This window comes from Erithacus rubecula (genome assembly GCF_903797595.1).
Source record: "Erithacus rubecula genome assembly, chromosome: 8".
Lineage (NCBI taxonomy): Eukaryota > Metazoa > Chordata > Aves > Passeriformes > Muscicapidae > Erithacus > Erithacus rubecula.
Window position 1 is genome coordinate 23,596,316 of NC_136659.1, and position 15,184 is coordinate 23,611,499.

Consider the following 15,184-nt stretch of genomic DNA (forward strand, 5'->3'; position numbering starts at 1 on the left):
CCACAATTCCTATTCTCTGCTAATATTGTCCCATTTCTGGATGTGTCTATGCACATGCACGTTTCTGCTTTCAACAAATTCAAACAACATCTTGGGGACTTGATGCAATCTTGGTGTGAGGGTTGCTCCTCTGTGAAGTTCCAGCATGGAGCTGAGTTCAGGGAGCAAATGAGTTGGGGTCAGTAGCTTGGCTGGCAGTGAGGATCCTTGTCACAGGATCTTTGCTTTCCTTCAGCATGTTCAGCATGGAAAGATGTTATTGGCTGTATGGGCACCATACAGAAAGACATCAGAAATAAAGATTTTTTTTTTTTTTTTTTTACTTGGGAGTTTTTTTTTTGTGTGGAGAGGAGTAGAAAGGAATGAACTTATTTTTACTTAGTGAGTGTAGAAAGTTCTATAGTAGTGGTGTTCTATCACTCTCTTTTTGTTACAAAGCTGGGCAAAATGAGGAGTCTGTGTTCTGTGATGTGAGCAGACTGTTGTATTTTGTAATAGGTTTCTTCTTGAGGTACCAAAATACCAGGGCATTCCTTTTTTTTCCTCTCTGTCCCCAACCAAAGGGGGAGGCTTTGTTTTCCACGCAGGACCTGGCAAAGTTTAGTTTGGACATCCAAACCCCCTTGTGTTAGGGGGTCACATTTAGGTCATAGACTGTTGTTTATAGTCACAGACTCTGACTTGCCATGTTGCCATGAAATGTCACTTCTGCTTTTTGTTCTTGGCTTTGTTAATTCCACCGATGTTTACTCACATCTGTTTGAAGTTTTCCTAGTTAAACCCTCTGTCAGAGCCAAGTTCTGGTCTCCTCTGGCTGCACAGTCCAAGGAGGCTGGGCTGTATAGTCTTGGTCTCACAGGTTGTGGTTTGGGTGGAACAGGGTTTGCAGAAGGCATGGTTTGCATTTTGAGTTTGCCCTGATAACACCTTTTTCCTCCTTCTAAGTCAAGCTCCAGTAGGTGTAGAAAAAACCTGGAATGAAATTTCAGCCCTGTTGAAGCAGGTGAGAGTCCATACTAATGAGCAGTACCCAAGAACCTTAAAGCAAATTTAAATACAGCTGTAAACAGGATTCACCTATCAGAGGCTCCCTGCTCTGCAGAAACTGCATATGGGGAGGGAGCCTTTCTATGAAAATGGCAGATGCAGAAAGCTCTCTTATTGAGAAGTACTACATCTACCTAATTGAGAGAAGCTCCTTGCTGGTTTTCCTTCTGGATCCTTCTGTCTCTTCAAAGCTTCTATGGTTTTTTTCATGCCTTTTCATAGGATGGGATGATTTGGTGGCAGTCTGCCTTGTGCCAGTGAAGAACAAATAGCTTGAAGAGCTACAAGTATTGTTCGCCTACTGATCTGTCAGGAAAATGGATGTTTTGTTTGTTTGTTTTTTTTCGGGGGGACTCCCCAGATGACAAAGACAGGGCTTTTTACCTTATGTCTGTTAGCTTACTTTCTCAAGAATGCAGGGTTTAGGGGATGGGTAGAGTCTCAAAGGTACTTTGTGCCTAAAGGTTGCTGGAAAACAGGCAGTGGATACAGGAGGAAGATCTGAATTAATGCCCCTAACGTTCAGATGATTCCAGTATGAGCTCAGTCTGTATTACTGGTATCAGATAATCTGCATGGTACAGGGAGGAGGTGAAATAGGAAACCAGGCTCCACATGTCTCCTTGCCCATGGAATGGTTTGATTGGCAGGGCACTTACAGTGCTGTGCTGAAGGTGCCCTTCTGTCTGGCTATGGGCTACGCATTTCTTATAAGAAGCAGAATCTCATGGATGGATGAATTTTCTTATTGAAAAAGGCCCAATCCTATTCCTTGTCACTTTATCTTCTCTGTAAGTTCTAGTCTTGCAAAAACTTCAATGCAGTTCTTGTGAGATCAGGTTTATAAAGCAGGATCTGGAAGATCTCTTTTCACTGTGGACTTTTAAGGAAGCTCTAGGCCATACAGAGTGTTACAGACCTCATCTCTCAGGGGGTGACATCAAAACTTGTCCGGCCTCTCCCTCCATCCTGCATGCTGTTAGGCAAGGTTTGTAGTTCAGGCACAGATGTTTGTTTCTAACATCATGAATGGTCTTTGCAAATGACTAGCAAATGACATGGGTCTAGCCAAGCCACTGAGGAAAGCTGGATGCAGCCTGAGATGTTCAGCATCTAACTGGGCTAGGATCTTTGGGAATAACACAAATTTTCCTTTGTTCATGACACTTTAGAAAGAGACACAAGACCCTATTGCTTGGGATCAAGTGTATAATAAAGCTCTGGTTCTAGAAACATTTGAAATGACAAGAGGGTCCCTTAGGTTAACAGGTATTAGAGTGGCTGTTAATTTTCTGCTGCTGTGATGGTGGCCAGACACCTGAGCTGCCCGTTGTGCGAGTTCTGCAACTTTTCATGGATCATCTTACAGTCCTGGCTGTCTACCTCTACACAGAGGGGTCAGCCTGTCTTCTGTGAAGTTCTGTGCTGGCAACTTGACATGATCACAAAGCCAGACTCAATCTGCCAAGCAGGACAGGCAGGTCTGTCACCCTGAACTGGCCACAGCTCAGCCCCTAAGTGGGCTGGACCATTCAGGGTGTGCAGACCAGCAGCTTCTTATTCTGTATTAATGTTGACCAGGTGGCTGTGCGTTCTACACCCCAGAGCAGTGAGATGGGAACAAATGTTAAAATATGAGTAAAGCCTCCTTGGAGCACTGCTGGCAGGTAGAATAGTGCAACAAGGTCTGTTCTGACTTTAGGCTGTTTTTAGCCTTCTCTTGAGGGACTGTATATTTGGGTTTCTCCAGCAACTGCAGTATTGAATGCCTGAGTGCCAGCAAACCTATGCCATTTTGGCATTCCTACTGCTGAGCTAAAAGGGGACATCTCTCACAGGAAGGGGTTGGAAGAGAGAAGAAAGTGATTTCCATTGTCTCACTAGTCAAAATCAAATTTAAATATGGTATTAGTTGAGTAGTAATACTGTCAGAACAGAAGAGAGGAACCTCTGCAGATTTGCCTGAACTACTGGCAGTGGCACAAGGAGTGAATAAATCTTGTCAGGTGTCTTTTCAGCAGGTGCAGCCAAGTGGCTGGTGGACCTCAGACAGTTCAGGTTTCCCTGGGTATTTCCCTAGCCTCTGCAGCCATTTGATCTTCACAAAGCTGGCAAGTACTGCAGGGCAGGTCCTGGAAAAAAACTTGAAATGTATTTATTAGCAGAAATTAAGATTGATGAGTATATATATATTCTCGGGGGTTATATTTTCATCATGCCAACTTGCATAGTTTTGTTTCTTATCTACTACTCAGAAAGTACCTCTCTTTAGATTTGTAGTTCTCTATAGATTTTTAGCTTTGTGATCTGAAGGAACAGGAGAAATTCTTCAATCTGCTAAAGTTCTACAGTTGTTTAATTTCTTTTTTTTTTTTCTTGCTTTTTCTCTCTTTTTTTTTTTTTTTTTTTTTTTTTTTTTTTTTTTTTTTTTTTTTTTACCTTGGGTTTCTCCTTTATTATTTTGGGAGCTTGCATTCAGGAAGGGTTTACCAGAGCAGGGAGTTGCATTTTGGAGAAAACTTGGAGAGTCTTAGAGATCTCACAGAATCCCTATGAAGCAGCTTTATGAAATGAGAAATAGACACTGTGTTTGCTCAGATCTCTGCTAGTACACATGTGCAATATAGGATTTTGTGCTGTTTAGGCTGGGTAGGAGTGAATTTTACTCAGACCTGTGGCTGGGAGGTTGAAGTTTCTGAAAGTCAGTGTTTCCACAGAAGTGCTGTTGGGTGAGTCGTGAAAGCCAGACAGTGTTGCCTTTGTTTTTGTCCCATTCTTTATAAGAAAGGAGAAGTCTGGGTGGCAGTGTGTTCTTAATATAGGCTGCCAGGCAGGATGGAGAGTGCAAACTTCACCAATACAGAGACAGCAGAGTTTAACAGCAACTAATCCCTCTGTGAAAACCATAGGCTGTATTTAATCTCTTGACATGCAGAAGTGTTGCCCTCTCTGCAAGGATTTGACAGAGTTTCAGAAATCTGGTAACCTGTTCTGAAATGCTTTTTTTTTTTTTTTTTTTTTTTTTTTTAATTCTGCATTGATCATGTTTGGTTTGCTTATTTTAAATATGTTTACAACTTTTTGTTAAACTTGATTTAAGATCCACATTAGTTTCCCAGTTGTTTTTGAAGTTAGCTCTTCAGGAGGGAGATTTGAGGTTGATACAACTGAAGTGCAAGCATTTTTCACTGGGCAATTGCTAATACTCTGCTTTGGAACTGTATTGGAGCTGAAGGCTTGTTTGCCAGCAGGGATGGAAAGGGAACTTCAGTGGTACAGAAACTACAGTGTTTGAAAACACAGCTAAAAGTGTTTACGCTTTTGGTTTTCTTTGTTTTTTTCCTTTGTACCACTTGGCTTGATTGCAGATTTTATTGGGCCAGAAGCAATAATGTGTGTCTTAACCAGCTCAGAACTGACTTGGATGGTATTTGCAGAGTGAAATAGTGATTCTTCCCATTGGATTTACTTGGAATGGTGCCAGCAGCAGATGTAAATTTATACTGAGGAAGTATAAAGACAGGCATTTGAAGAAAATGTAGATCTCTGCATCTTTTTAAGAGACATGCTGGTAGCTCTCCTGTACCCTTGTAGGTGAAGTTAACAATTCCTGTCAGTTGTTATAACTTCTTAAGTCTTGATCCTGCCAGCTCTGTGAGTCTTGAGTGTGTGGAAGGACCAACCTTATTTCCATTCCTGCTTCTTCAGTCATTGTGGGGAAAAAATGGGCAAAACCTTGAGGGGGGAAAAAAGATTATGTTTGAAAAAATGCAGGAAATTCCTTTCCTGGAATCTGAACGTTCAACTCATTAATTTTGAATTTTCAGGCAGTAAAGTGTTGTCTTGGAGAGCTACTCTCTTTCCTCATTGTGGGTGCAACATGATCTCTTGGTCCAAGTGTTGAGTCTGACACATGAAGCACAAAAGGGGTTTGAGTAATTGTACTGAGGGACAGCATATTTCAAAGGTTGCTTGAAAATATGTTTTTGGAAAAATTCTGTTGAGAGTGATGGCAGCTTCCATAAGAGGTACAGTGCTCAGGGGCAGTGTAAAATCATTCAGATGGTGAAATACACTTGGGTTCTGTACTGAAACATTCCTTAAGGTACAGTTTCCTCAGCAGAGGAGTAAAATTGCTCTTTCAGTGTGTTGAACTAACCTCTGTAGTAGAAGAATACTACGAATTTTTGTTTTTTATTGTCTGTTTAAACTGGACAGCCATTGTGAAAGACCAAGCTTAACTGTGTGTTAACAAACTTGAGCTATTACAAGGATGTACTCACTCTGATGTTTCCTACATCAGGCAGTATGATTATTTGTTAGTATCTGTGTGATTGCATTATGTATTGCCAATAAAGGCCATTCCGTATTCTGAAAAAATTCCAATATAAATATTGGACAGGCTCAGTTAATAAAGAGAATTCTGTTTTTTTTTAGTAAAAGTGTACTCCAAGAGACTTAAAAGAGTTTTTAGATATTTTTGCAGAAGTTTGATATGGATTGTTTTGTAGGCAAAGGTTCAGGACTGTTTTTGAACAGGAAGATTTTTTGTGAAAATAGCTGAAGAAAATGAAAAAAAACAGTTTGTCTTTCTTTGGAGAGGAAGAAGAGCTGGGAGGGTAGGGTTTGGAGGCCTGGCTGTGGTGGGAGTCAGAAGGTCAGTGGGGTGATGTGATCCATCAATCACAGAGCTCTGGGATAGTGTGCTGCACCCAATTGCTCATGGTCTGGGACTTCTCTCTGAATGGATATCAGAGTCAGTTGCCAGACTAGAACTTTTTGCCAAGCTGGAGGCTTTTGCTCTCCTTATTCCATGACCTTTGTTGGCCATAAATAATTCAGGGAGGAAGTGTGTCTTATCAGGGCTGGATGCCCTTACCACGAGGCTGTGCATACAGTAGGTTAAAAGAGCTGCTTTGTCATGCTGGGTGAAGGTGACTTAGAGCTGGAGTGTTTTAACTGGGATGTTTTCTGAGCTGGCATCCAAGTCTCCAGTTGAGGCCTTAATTTTTGAGGAGGGTCTCTGGGGAGCACTTTGTGGTGATTTCCCTCCCCAAAACTAGTGTGGCCCAGATTCTTAACAAGTGCTCTGGCAAAGAAGCTGATGGACTTAGCACTCATTCCCAGCTGGAAGACTTGCCTTATCAATCCTGGGTCTCTAATTTGCTGTTCCTCACCCTTCAGCTCTGCTGAAGGAAAAGCAGGCAGTCCTCTTGGGTGAAAAGGTGAAGAGCTGTTCAAAAGCTGCTAGAGAAGAACCAAGAGCTGATCACCTGTTGATCCATATGTTCACACTTGGATGGGACAAACCACATTCTGTAACTCAGCCTGGCCCTGGAGGGCACTGTTCCTAAATCCCCCATGGCTGATCCCTTGCAGCTATTGCCTTCCAGCTCAGGGAATTGCAATAGCTGATCCAAATGCCTGTGTCTTTCCTTTGCTCCACTCTGCATGGCACATGTTCCAGATCTGTCCTGCATTTGAGAAGCTCTCATCTTTGTTCAGCAAGGTGGCTGTGAACCTGTGAAGGAGCTTTACTGGCCTCTAAAGGGCTCTGCATCCAGCCTGTCTGTCTGGAGTCCTCCTCTGGCATTGGTTTGCCTTGTAAGAGCTCTTCAGCCCCTCTCCCTCCTAGCATGCACCTGCTCCATTAGCTCTTTCTCCAGCTCAGTCATGGCCTCAAATGCCTTTTATGCTTTTTCCTGATTTGGTTGCTTCATTCTTCATCAGGGCCTGTGTAAAAATAAAAATACTTCTTGCAAAAGTATCAGCATTTAAAATGAGTGTTGCAGAGGAGGAGGCAGAGGAATTGAGAAGGGGAATTTGTGCAAACAGCACTATTTATACTATCTATTCCTCTTGCTAGTGTTACTGATGGCTATAGATAGGGTTTAATTAAGCTATGTTAAATGCCTGCCCAAGTAATAGACATTGATGTTGTTGAAGTCCTGTTGCCTGGAATGTCACATTGATGCCAGCTGAATTAAATGATGCCATTTGGCTTTATTAACTACAGAGCTATGATGTGGTGACTGTCTAGCTCCACAGTTGTGCCACTTTTTTTGGCCTCTGTTTGGTGTCTGGGGCAGACAGAAGGGAGGGTGGAAATTTACCTGCTTTCTCGAGACTGAACTTTCCTCCTCCTTTATTTTCAGGGTATTGATAGAGACAAATTCTCTCCAGTTTCTGCTTTGTTGAATAGCATGAACTTGGAAATGCAGTGTTTTTAGCTGCCTACTTTGAATAAGAGCAAACCAAGTAGAACGAAATTGTCCCCAGAGTTATGAATTAGGCATACAACTGCATCTGGTGAGATGGCCAGGTGTCACCAGCACACCTGAGAGCTCAGTGGTCTGTCCCTGGGGCAGTTACATGGCTGAGAGATGGTGGGGTGATACCTGTGTGCAGTTTGTGTACCCCAGACTTGACAGACTGAGGCTGACCCTGACAGAGCCTGTGTCTCCTGGTGAGGATGTGTTTTCAGCACCTTAGGAATTGGGCCATCTGCTTAAGGTGTCAAGATTAGAGCATTCAAAGTCTGAAAACTCTGGCTTAAGCTCTTAAGATTCTTAATCTCCCACACTTCTTGAGGCAGGTGCCTGCTTCTGGCATTGGGTTTGTCCTGGTGGGAGAACACTTTTGAATGGGTATCTTGCTGCCCTGCTCTGTGCAGCTGCTGCTGGAGCACTTTCTTTGTGTCTCCATTCTCCTGCCTTAGATAAAATCTTGTCTTTACAGACTGAAGTTTAAACTGACCCAGCTACTCCTGCTGGGGCAGCTGTTTCACATCACTTTTAAACCACCTCTGCCGCTGAGATTTTCATCTCTAGCTGCACCTTTTCCTCCTCTATTCTGCATTCTGCTGCTCTATTATCAACCCTCTGGTTGTGCTGCTTTGCCTGGTTTTCTTTCAAGTCTCTCCTCTCATAGGTAGATTTGATGGTAAATTCTGGATAGGGGACTAGAGGGCAGCCAGAAGTGTGGGAACAGGGAAAAGATTAGTGATCCACAGGACCACAGAGCAGTGGGATGGTGCCTGAGCTGGCCCTCTGTCCCAGCTCAGCTCAACTAGACCTGTAGCTAGCACCCAACTTCTTAATTTTATGTTCTCTTTAGCTTATATTTTAACTCTCTGAAACCTCTGACTGAAGGCTATAAAATGGATGAGGAAAAAAATTAGAAGTGAAGTTTAAATCACATTTGCCAGGATTTGTTTTTATTCTCAAAAGCTTGGGTGGTGAAAAAGCAAAACATTTTCAAGTCGTTAAAGATAAATGGTGGGGGGTGTGAAGAGTAAAGGGTAGAAAAGGGAAATACTTATGCTTTCTTTTTAACTGCTAAAACCTGTAAAGAAAAGGAAAAGATAAGTAAAGCCCAATATTTTTTTCCTAATAAGCTTTTTTTCAGCAAAGCAAACTCGTGCATTTATAGAAGGGAGAAAAAAAGTCCACTAAATAACACTGAGTTAGACCTGGAGGGAAGATGACATATCAGTCAAATATTTGGGGATGGGTGGGGGGTGGGAACATAGATATATTTAAGAAAGAAAAAAAGAAGAAATAATTATTGTTTCAGTTTGTTATGTAATGTTGGTTATGACTGAGAACCAGCCTTGAATTCATGCTACAGTACAAGCACGGTGCTTGGGCTGTACCTACAGGGCAGGCATAATGCAAAATGACCTAAAGAAATGAGAGAGAAAGAGAGGAGTAAGGTAACAAGATGAATCAACTAATGTAGGAGGAGCCTTTAAGAGGAACCTGCTTTTGAAGGTGCTTGGATGGCCTCGGGGTGGGCAGACACTGAGCTGCATTGCAAGTGTGTGAGTGTGGCACAGTGTGACTGCAGAGACCAAGCATCCTGCCAGGGAGGAAGGGAATTGCTTTTCCATGCTGTCTGTCACAGCACCACTCCTGCTGTAGCATCCCTTAATTTAGACTTGACTGACGCTAGGAGCTAAACTGCAAAAAAATGTGGGTGAAGAGGAAGGGAGAAACAACCTTAAATGTTGAATGTAGTGAGGGGACTAAAATCTTCATATAAAAAAGAAATCCCAGAATGTCAGGATTTGTTGTCAGTGCTAGATGCACACCAGGGCCCCAGCCAGCTCACCATCCAGATACTTGTCCTGTTTCTAGGTGCCCTTTGTGGGAGAGCAGATGCTTGGTCTGAGCCTGTGTGATGTAGGTAAAAGAACCTTTCATCTTAACTGATTGGCCACGTGCAAAGAGTGCTTGCAAAACATCCGGAGAGCCGGGCATTTATTTGTACCTTTCTGTAAACATGCTGTAGATTGCTTTGAGGAAAATGACTCTTGTATCCTGGAGATATGTTCGTGTGTTTTCCTAAACTGCCAGTATGACTGTTTTCTAGAGAAAAGTGAACCTTATAAAGGCTGATATTAGACATATAGAAGATGCATTAATTTTCTCTTACAACAGTGAATACAGGCTTTTAAGATCTTTGCTTCTACTCAATTTTCAGTTTAGGTCAAACAACTACTGTTCACCTGCCTTTTTGTTGCAGTATTGTTGGGCCAGTCTCCCACTTGTACTGGTCTTTCTGTTGTTGTTAGAGCAGTTTCAGAGGTTAGTGCTACATCTCGGTCATTTCTGAAAGTCGCTTGAGGGATTTTTATGTGAGAAGCCACATCCTTAATGTGAGTGTCCTAATTCGTTTTGGTTTGTTTTTAATGTTAAGTGGCAGCAAAAATCAATTTTTACTGTTGAAAAATCTTTGTCTTTATCCTTGATTGTTGAATTCACTGAGTCTGATCCCAGGCTGGCAGGAATGGGTGAAACACCTGCCCCCCCTTCCAGCCTGTCCATACACATATGCATGTAGTGAGTGTGGTGAGCTGACTGTGACTTACTGCACAGAAGGGGAATGAAAGATGAGGATGCAGCTGCACTGGTTAATGAAATCTAACTGGCTCTTTTCCTGGGACAAAAGACAGAATTAAACAATGTTAATTCCTTAATTTTCAGGTATTTGATAGGTGCTAACAGCAGCTTTCCATTTCTGCTGGTTCATGGTGCACCAGTTTGGTGCACCAGTTTGGCTTCTCCTGCAATGGGTGCCAAAGCCTCCTCTTCAATTCCTGCTGCAAGGTCAGTGCTACCAGGAGTCAGGAAAGCAGATTGTTGTGATGGTGAAGAGTCCCAGTGTCTTCTCCTCCCGTGTTCCAATGAAGTGACTTTTTGACAACTGCTGTATAGTTGGGATGCTAATGACCTGGACAATTTACCAGAAAAGGAGGGGGAAATCGTGCTGTTAGCTCTTCTCAAGATGATTTTCTTTCACACAGACAGAAATGAGTCATCCAATGTCACTGTTTAATTATGTGAGATTTTGTCCAGGGTGGTTGGAGGAGGGGAGGGAACACTTGGATTTAGGACTGCAGTAAGTTGCTGTCTAGCCAGGTGTATTTGAGTGTGCCAGGAGACTCAGCAAAAGTGCTTTTTCTGCAGTACTCATGTCCTGTTCTGGGGACCCCTCTCCATAAATGGATTATTTGGAGGCTGTGGTGCATAATATTCCCAGTCAAATGATCTGCAGGGTTACCATGCCCTCTAACACAAATTGCAGACAGAGTGGCTTTGCCCTGTGTTATGTGTTTAAAGAGCATTACTCTGATTATCCAGGAGGATGGATTAATGGGAGTTAATGGATACTTGAGGAAGGAAGGAAGGGAGAGGTGCTCAGGAGGTAAATTTGAGCTGGCAGACTAGTTAGCAAAACAGTGCAGTCTGCTTGGGAAAAAGGCAACCAAAGAAGCAGCTCTGGGGAACTGCTCTGCCCTGAAAAACTTGAGGAGACAAATAGAAAGGTGCTGGTGTGGGAAGTTGGGTCATTAAAACTGTCACCAGTGACTTGTGGTGATGATTGAGACACCTAGTTCTGGAATAAAACAAGAGAGAAAGATCTTTTTGTCCTGCCAGATACTGGAAGCTAAACTGGAATTGCTCTATAACCTCTATGTTTCCTAGCTCCAGCCCTCTCCCATGGTGTAAGGAGCAGAGTCCTACCTGGGGGACACTAGGATCTCAAATGTGAGTCACTTGGATGCTGCAGCCATCCAGGAGTGGGCAGGCTTGGAGAGGAGCTGCCTGTGGCTGTGGTGGGCAGAGGAGGTCCTGTGGCACAAGGGGGTGAAGGAGTGACCTGGCCATCAGAAACCTTTGATGTTCAGTGTCTGAGAGCAGCACACTGTGTTTGTTGGGAGTTGCACAGGCTGCTTGAGGAGGGGGTGGAAATCTTCTCCTTGTCACACGAGAAGATCTGATTGTGTAAAAGGAACAAATGTGTTTTAGGGAGCTGAATAGAAAAACAGGGTCCAACTGCACCAGGAGTAATGAGGAGAGAGTGAGGGCTGGAGTGGGGCTTTCCAGGGGAGGAAATGAGGGTTTTTTCTTTAGGGGAAATGGCACTTGTGCCAGCTCTTATCTAAAAAAGTGCTGCTTTAGAAGGACAGGAAAGAAAGGGATTGCCAGAGAAATCCCTAGAGTGTGATGGTGTGCCTTGTTTGTCTGCAGCAGGTGTTGGTGGGGGCTGAGTGCTGCTCTGGAACAGGTTCTTAGCACCACTGCTGCCCTTGGCAGAGGCTCCCTGTGCAGTGAGCCCTGTGCCTGTGCTCACAGCCCTGCAGACACAGATCCTGGGCCCCACAGCCTGCAAGGAGCAGCAACACAGCTTGGTGGCCTGGGTGAGTTAGGGTTTCACCATCATGAATGGAGCTGTGAATGAAAACCAGGGTGGACAGTGGAGTGGCTGGCCTTGGGAATGAAGCCCTCCTTGGGAGCCTGCAGTGTGTGCTGCCAGCCTGCAGGGATGGGCAGTGGGAAGGAGAGGGACAGCTGAGCTCTGCTGAGGCTGCTCTGTGTCCCTGCAGCACATTCTTCCAGCCCAGGATGGCGTGAGCCCAAAGCCAGTTGAGCTGTAGCTATGGAAGGGTATCAGAGCCTTGATGGATAATTTTAGCCAGAACAAGTAGGGGCAAGGGTTGAAGGGGCTGGAAAAAAATGAACTGTTGCTGCATTTTCAGTCTTCTGTTGCTGAGGAACCAGGTGTCCTTTTTAAGGGATGACTAATTCCTTGTTTCGTGGAATGGAGAACAGAAAGAAAAGCATTTTTTTTCCTCATCAGATGAAACAAGTACTTGTTTTTGGAGGTGGATTTGTCATGTTTGGAACCTGCTGCCTTCAGAGCTTTCTCCTCTCTTCTTCCCTGAACTGTTGGTGGGTCTGTGGCACTAAGACATGTCTTTGCAACATAAACATCAGCTTCCTCCCACGTGGAAAATCAAAAGACTTGAGTGATATCCCTTTCCTTTTTAAAAAAAGTAGGGTTGGAGTTGGAGGGAAGGCTGTTCAAGCAGAGAGCACTGTTCATTTGTTTCTGTTACTGTATGGTTGGTTATCAGTGCTGGGTCGTGCATAAATCCTCAGTTCTTCCTGTGCCCTCTGTTCCTTCCTCATATCCCTAAGATGTTTTCTGTGGTGAAGCTATTGAGGAGGATGCATAAAGAGGAAACCTGGGGTCTGAAAGATGTGCAGTCTCCTGTGCCATGCTTAAAGCACTCACCTGTAAGGAGTATCCAGATGATGGGAGATTAAAATGTGGAAAAGAAGATGTGTGCTCAAACAACAAACTCTTCTTTAATTTCTTCCTCCTGCTGCCACCTCCCTTAGTTTTCTGACTGTAGTAACCTTCTGATGATATTTTTACTCACGGGATGTTGTCTCCAGAAAACACAGTAGCCCCACTGTTCTAACCCCATATTCATGTCTCAGACCAGACAGATTTTTAGTGTGTTATCCTGAAACTGTGGCCAGCATAAGAAGGGATGTTAACAAGTGGTTGGAAACATGACGAAAATGTATGAAAAATGTATGAAAACAGAATCTGTTTTCATGGTGACAGGTTGAGAGATGAAAATTCATGTATAGTGCTTTCTGCTGCCTTTGCTGTCTGGCTCTATGGCTTCCTTACTAAAACCCATTGATCTGCTTTCTGTTTGTGCTGCCATTATCTCTAATGTTGCTTCTAGCTGTCAGTGCTTGGATTGATTTTGCCATTTTTGTAAAGAAAAAAGAAGATACAAGTCAGGATATCCTCTCTTCAATCACCTGTGACTGCTCTGGAAGGGCCCTACAGGGGTGAGAAGAGGAGGAGATGATGTGAGGTCACTCAGTTCCCCTGTCCTTGTGATTCGTCCTTGGGGCATGTTGCACCAGTGCAACTCATCTCTTAGGGCTTCAGAACTAGTTCTTGCTGGTAACATGTGGATGCAGGAAAAAAAAAAGAAGGGTTGGAGTATCTGTGTTTATTTACCTCTGTTAGTATCCACGGGATCAATGTCTATGCATCTTGGAAGCTTCAATCCTGTCTTGCCCAAGCAGTAAACCACACTTTGAGAATGACCATTTGGAAATGTTCTTTTGAACTCCTTAGACTGGTTTTCACTTTTTTTTTTCCTACTTGATGTCCTTTCATTTTAGAAGGAAAAAACCTCATGTGGCTGAGATGTAGCCTATGCAAAGGTGACTCAAGGATGCAGAAGTAAACAGTTTTTGTCCCGCCCTCACCATTACCTATTGTTTAAAGCCCAGAAGGCTGAAAGAGAGCCAGGAACATAATCAACATCTTCATCTCCTTCAGCAGTAGCTGAAGAAGCCAGCTGGACTTGCCTACCTGTAAGAAATCTTACCTTGCAAGAGCATGGTGCTGCTATACACAGTGGCCCCAGCAGTGGTGAGGGAAAAGGCTCAGAGCTGTTAAATTAAGCACCTGATTTTTTATATTATGTACTTCCTCAGAGGCTGGTTATACTCAACCCACTGTGATAGGAAAGGTAGGGATACAGAAGGGCATCATAGTTTGTACAAAACTAAACAGTGCATCTGGGATGGAGGCAGTTTATCAGTGCAGCTTTTCCTGGGTTTGAAGGGAGCTGTGACAGTTTCTGCATTCCTTCTGTAATTAATGCTTGTTATTGACCTATGTGTATTTAGGGTTGTTTTGTACCACTGTTGCATACTCCTTGTACAGCTGTGGCCAAGTTACTTGTTCTGTAGAGGTCTCATTCTGACATCTACAAATAATGAAGAGGAAGTGGTTCTGTGTTGGGGTGAAAAAAAATCTTTGAACACACGTGTGTGCCAAGCCTTTGCACGTAGCCTGCTCTGCTGCTGGCAGTGCTGCTGTGGTGTGGGTGACACTGCCCTGCTCTGTGTAGCAGAAATGTCCTGGTTTGTGTTGTCTGTGCTGGTGAAGGTTGGCAGAGACAGACTGCCTGCATTCAGTGAGTGTCTTTGGTTTATTTGTGTCCCTGCTCTGAAGTCAGAGATGAGAAAGAAAGTGTTTTGTGCTTGCACTGGGGCAGTACCAGTGCTGTTGTGTGATGTGCTTGTTTCTTTTGATACACAAGAATGTTGTGTGTTTGTTTCAGAGGAAGATGTCCAGGCATTTTACGCTCACCCGCAGGTGCGTGTGGAAAAAATAGCTGCAGCTGGATATCAGCTCTGATTCTGCATTTATTTCTTCCTTTCATCTGCTTAGCAAAGCACCTAAGGCCTAGATAGCATCAGCTGTGTATTGTTAAAGTTCCTACTTCCAGTCCCACCTTCCTTTCAGTCCACAGGGTGATCCCCAGGCAGCTCCATGCCTGGCAGACAGCTGAGCAGGGCTTTTCCCAGAGACATCCCAGGGAAGCCTTGGGAACCTCTCTGTGCTCCCAGCTCCTTGGTGGTGTCAGAAAGAATGCCCCTGCTCTCAATGTGTTTTCCTGCTCTTGGAAAACCTGAAGCTGTCATATCAAAAAAACTCTTCAGAGCTTTCTGTCCTCTGATCATGCACCAGCCAGAGCACAGGTGACCCTTCCTCTTCCAAGTCTTCATTCTCAGGATCTATGGTATTCCAAAGTAATACCTATTTAGTTATTGTTCTAGATACTGTTTGTTCTATTTTTTCTTTCTCTTCCTATCTCTTTAACCTTTGCCTGTGGCAGCTGTGCAACCAGACCAGAATCCAGATGAGCCTGCCTCTTTGATCCTAGCCTGCATTTAATAATAGGGCTCTGGTTCTTACTGAAGAAATAATATTACAAGGTGCATTGGCTCTTCTTAGTTAGTGATTT

At 43.7% G+C, this 15,184-nt stretch overlaps 1 protein-coding gene across 14 annotated transcripts in view; it reads left to right on the forward strand.

Annotated features, from left to right (window-relative positions):
* The window catches only part of BIN1 (bridging integrator 1), a 91,471-nt gene that overhangs the window by 3,243 nt on the left and 73,044 nt on the right, over positions 1–15,184 (forward strand). The window contains exon 1 of one of the 14 annotated variants that reach the window (XM_079311618.1): positions 2,591–2,732. The exons of the other annotated variants lie outside the window; for them this stretch is intronic. The gene's annotated coding sequence lies outside the window, so the exon portion shown is untranslated. Of the gene's footprint in view, positions 1–2,590; positions 2,733–15,184 lie in introns of those variants that run through there. 14 annotated transcript variants of the gene reach the window in all.